The sequence below is a fragment of the Nanorana parkeri genome, unplaced genomic scaffold (assembly GCF_000935625.1).
Source record: "Nanorana parkeri isolate BGI_ZX_2015 unplaced genomic scaffold, ASM93562v1 scaffold597, whole genome shotgun sequence".
Classification (NCBI taxonomy): Eukaryota; Metazoa; Chordata; class Amphibia; order Anura; family Dicroglossidae; genus Nanorana; species Nanorana parkeri.
Genome location: NW_017306865.1, coordinates 190,464 through 195,479, shown reverse-complemented (window position 1 = coordinate 195,479; position 5,016 = coordinate 190,464).

Sequence of the window (5,016 nt, the reverse complement as noted above, 5' to 3'; positions counted from 1 at the left end):
GTAGTGCCATCCCATTTTCCTTACTGGGATCCAAGAATAAAATGACTACAAGAATGTCAGCAGGGGCGTCCCAAGGCAGGGTGTCACCCGGAGCGGAGACCAGGTGACACCCCGCAGCGACGTCATCACGCACGCATGCACTTAAAGGAGAACTATGACATGAGTGATTTCACTGGGGAAAAACACTGACCCCATAGTTCTCCTTTAAAGTCACCACGCACGATGACATCTTCGCGCACGTGCAATCATCTCATTGACGCCTGCCGGTGGCCATCTTTGTGCTGGACGCCTGCAGAGAGAGGAGGGGATGTTCACCCGGCAGGATGAGGTATGCCGCCGGGTCCCCTCCTCTCTCCTGACACTGTTGGGCTCCTAGCCCATGACCGAGTGCCCGACTTTTTAGAGGGGGTGACACCAAAATGACTGTGAGTCATTTTGGTGTCACCCCTCAGGTGACACCACTGAATGTCAGCAGGGATAAATAACAATAGAAATAGACACACTCCGGGCGCTCTTCACAATTTCTGTAAGGTTTCCTAAAGCCAAGATAAATTAATTCTTCATTATATTTTCTTGTTGACATCTTCAACTAAATCTCTTCACCTCGCAACGTTGCCTGTGTAATTCCCTAACAGACCCCAATGTCTCCCTAAGGAGAACCTGTCAGCTCCAATGTGCTGGTAAGCCCCCTATGTGATATAAAACCTACCCTTGCAGTAGGGCTACCTCCGCACAGCAAGGGTTAAGTACTCGTTTTGGTCTAGGGGAGCAAATATAGCGGAAATACTCACCTGATCCTCGGTCACGCGCCGGTTGGCACTTGCCTTTCTTCCCCTCCACTCTCTGTGGAATGTCCCTTGGCGTCCTCATGTATAATGCAAGTCAATGGACCTGCATTAGATGTGAAGATGTCTGCGGCCCTTAGCTTGCGGAAGCCTGGGAAAGAAGAGGCTGCGGGGAGCATTCTAGCAGCCGGTCGGGACCAAGGATCAGGTGACTAATACGGCTATATATGAGCTCCTATACCAAAACGACCACTTAACCCTTGCAATGCAGAGGTAGCCCCACTGCAAGGGTTAGTTTTGTAATTCCTGGAGTGTAAAAAAGTAAAGTTAAATTAAATCAATAAACCCCTCCCCAAACTTGTTTTAAAGCCCCCGCCCTCAAATACACGTACAAACAAATGTAAACACATGCATCGGGTGCACCGGGTAAGAAAACAACAATTGCCACACATATGTTAGGTATTGCCGCGCATGTCAGAGTGCGAGCAATAATTCTAGGGCCATTATTCATGGTTAATGCTAAACAGATGACCTGCAATATTGAGGCTTGACATGTTTGTTATCTATTTACCCAACGCAGCCTCATCTTTTATATTTTCCAATAAACATGGACATTATATGTTTGTGTGCACTAATATTATTCTGAATGATTTTATACTGAAAATATGGGTTTGATAAACTGTTGTGCTAATATCGTGCGACATAAATAAAATTGCAGGTACCACCCTTTTATTCTCCAGGTTCTCAGAAAATATACAATTTGGGGGGCTTTAAAAGAGTACTTTGGGGTAACCTTTTTATCCCATAGTTCTCTTTAGGGTCACAGCAGGACATATACTCACCTCCTCCCGTGACCCAAAGCTCAGTATATAGCGGGCTATTGCTCACTATATCCTGAGAGCGTCGCAGCCGGGACGGATCTTGACAATGCTGTTAATCCTGTTATTGATGTGAGTGTTTAAACGGAACTTCCCCTAGGGCTTGTTCCTGCTCACGTGAAGCCTTTTATAACACACTGCCGGTGTGTGTCTGTGGGAGTTCCACTTGTAATTAACACATAACAGTAATTACACATATTGTTTTTGGATGCAAGGACCATGACATATATTTGCAGTGCACACAGTGAGAAGGCTCAGGTTCAATTTAATTGTGATCCTTAAGCCCCTCAAACTGCCAGCCCATTGTTCCACTACGGAGCGGTACACATGCCACATCATTACTCTTATCAGGGTGCCCCAGGTCTTTCTCAGTCCTGGCAATACCCCTGATGTGAATGCATGTTGAAACTAATGTAAATGGTTTTCTAAGTTTCTTTTTTTTTTTGCCGAGATTTTAATGTTCTGTGTTTTTCAATCCCTGGTATTTATTTCCACATTCAATAGTTTCTGTATTAAAGTGACATTAAACCCTCAGATTTTTTAACATAAAACAATACTGTAATGTGTGCCTTACTGTAATCCATGGTAGTTTCCCTTCTCTTTGCTGCTCTTCCTTTTAAATCCTCATGTCTTCTCACGCTGGGGGAGAACTTCCCTTTGCAGAGTGCTGGCTCAGGTTGCAAACCTACACACAGACACCATGCATCCATTCCAGAGACAAGGCAGTCTGCTGCAAAACAGAAGTTCTGCCCAGCATGATAACAGATACAGATTTAAAAGGAAGAGCAGCAAAGAGAAGGGAAACAACCATGGATTACAGTAAGGCGCACCTTACAGTATTGTTTTATGTTAAAAAATCTGAGGGTTTAATGTCACTTTGAGTATCAAAATTGTTATATTGCAGATTTAAAAAAAGAGACTGCTTGCCAAGATTACCCTACACACACAGGGGGCTTGGGGACAAAATTTAATAGGAACACATAACTCACAACACAGAAAATTGGATTACAACACATGTGAATTATATAACTGTTAACGTGCAGGAATCACAGAAAGTGCATTACCTGTAAACTGCCACCAGATTGCAGCAAAACATAAGGAACAAGGGTTCCAAACTTCAACTAAGGCCCCATTCACATGTAGCGACTTATTGCACGATTTCCACCTCGATATCGCGCATTTTTGCCGCGCGATATCGCGAGAAGTCGCCGGCTAATGATAGTCAATGGAGCTGTCTTAGCTCCATGTCGCGCGTCGCTCGTCACTCGTCGCGGTCGCAAGTCGCTTCTACAGGACCCTTTTTTCGGCGGATTTTGCACGATTTTGCTTTTTTCTATGGAGCCCGACGGAGAAGGTCGCACTACCGTTGCTGGATCGTCGCTGGAACGTTGCCCCGAAAGTCGCGCTATCCCGGCCGCTGCAAAGGTAAGTCGCTACATGTGAATGGGGCCTTAATCAGCAACCAATTTTATTAATCAATTTATTAGCGTAATTTTGGTAAAACAAGACCCCCTGGCATTCGCTAGACTTCCTATTAAACTAGGTGTCCTTCAGACTTTCTAACTGGCCGACTGGTAAAGCGCTGCATGTTACTGGGTGGCTAGTGTCTGCTGTGGTGAGCAGCGGTGCCTTACGTTGTTATAATGTTTACTTTTTTGTAAAACTTTATTTGGACTGTAGAAAATGTACACTCCACTCAGGTCCCTGCACATCAGTGTGGTGTACTGTGCTGCGGTGGAGTCCAGTGCGCTGCCAAAAAATGCAGCATGCCTACACTTTTCACAGCGCACGCAGATCACACCAGGATTGTAGTGTAATGGGGCACATAGAAGACAAATTATCTTCTATGTGTTGTAGCCGAGACTGGCATTGTTCAGCTATTGAGAAACACTGATCACTACATATAGTGTGAACGGGCCCTAAAAAAAAATCTGGTTAAAATGACAGGGGATAGTATTAGCAGTTATTAGCTGGATCAGTGCAAAACAGTAAAGTACCGGTAAGTAAAAACTCAAAAAAAAAAATCAAATATAAAAATAAAAACTCAATTCATAACAATGGGTAGCAGGAATGAATAACAATCTTCTTCATACACAATTATGTTTCTGTGGGTATAGGGTTCTGTATATGTATATATAGGTTTTTCATGTATTTATTTCTTCATGATTTATATTGGTTAAACTTGATGGACTTTATCAACCTAACTATGTAACTACGTTTCAGGTGTTGTAGAAATGTTGAAGTCCTGTTGTCTTTAGGGAATAAGAGGTCCGTGTATGCATTTGCATGAGAAACATATCACCCCAACATCAACATCAGTGAACAGAATATTTCCGTTTTATTCAAAGTTCAGTCTGTTTTTTATACATTCATGAGAAATAGATGACTCATTAGTCAAGAGATAAAGGGACCAGTCAAGCAGTTTGATTAAAGCTCTAGAATGTATCTAGTTTGTCTGAAAAACATTTAGAAGGGGGTTATTCACTAAACAGACGAAGGATATAGCCGTAGCTTCGGCTAATCCTTCGGCTCACTTCAGCCACCGCAGCCCTGCGGTTTAGCCGAACCAAAGGGCTGCCATATGGGCTATTCACAATAGCCCGTACAGCAGCCAAAGCCATCCGAACAGCTCAGCCAAGCCGAACGCATGTTGTGTGTTTTTTTGTTTTACATGCGTGTTACAGGATGTTTTTTAAAGGATGCATTGCTTTTTCTTTTATATAACATACATTGCATTGCATTGCAATATTGCCATGCACGTAATGCACTGTGCTGCATTTGCGCAATCCAAAAACAGTGGTACGTTAAAAGGCTTTCTCCTAAATTGCTTTATAGAGATATATATGTCCTAGTAACAAACTGTTGGGGGTCAGGGGCTAATGCTTCTACTGTAGGTACCCTAAAAAGCTCTGCAAAATATATTTTTATTATATAAATACAGGAAACAAATACATGACTAAATGCAGAACACTAACAACATACTTACAAATACATAGCTATATTATGTTCAGCTGTCCAACCGCTGGTTCTGCAGTGTATGTGATGAGGTCAGGGGCCCATCCACATTCTGGGGCTCGTTCTGGAGTGATAAAGATTGCCGGCTGACATGGGAGCAAGATTAAAGGAGAATTATGAGGTGATTGATTCTCACTCAGCCTCATAATCTGAGCCGACCTGTGACAATGAAACTGTCACAGGTCGGCTCAGTAGATCGGGAAGTGAGCGAACACATACCGGCGCTCGCTCACTTCTCGATCCTGTGCCGGCAGAGAGCCGTGATAGGGGAGGGACTGGATTCCCCCCTCCCCTGTCCAATCCTCCAGCGCTGACTGTCGGAATGGACAGGGGAGGGG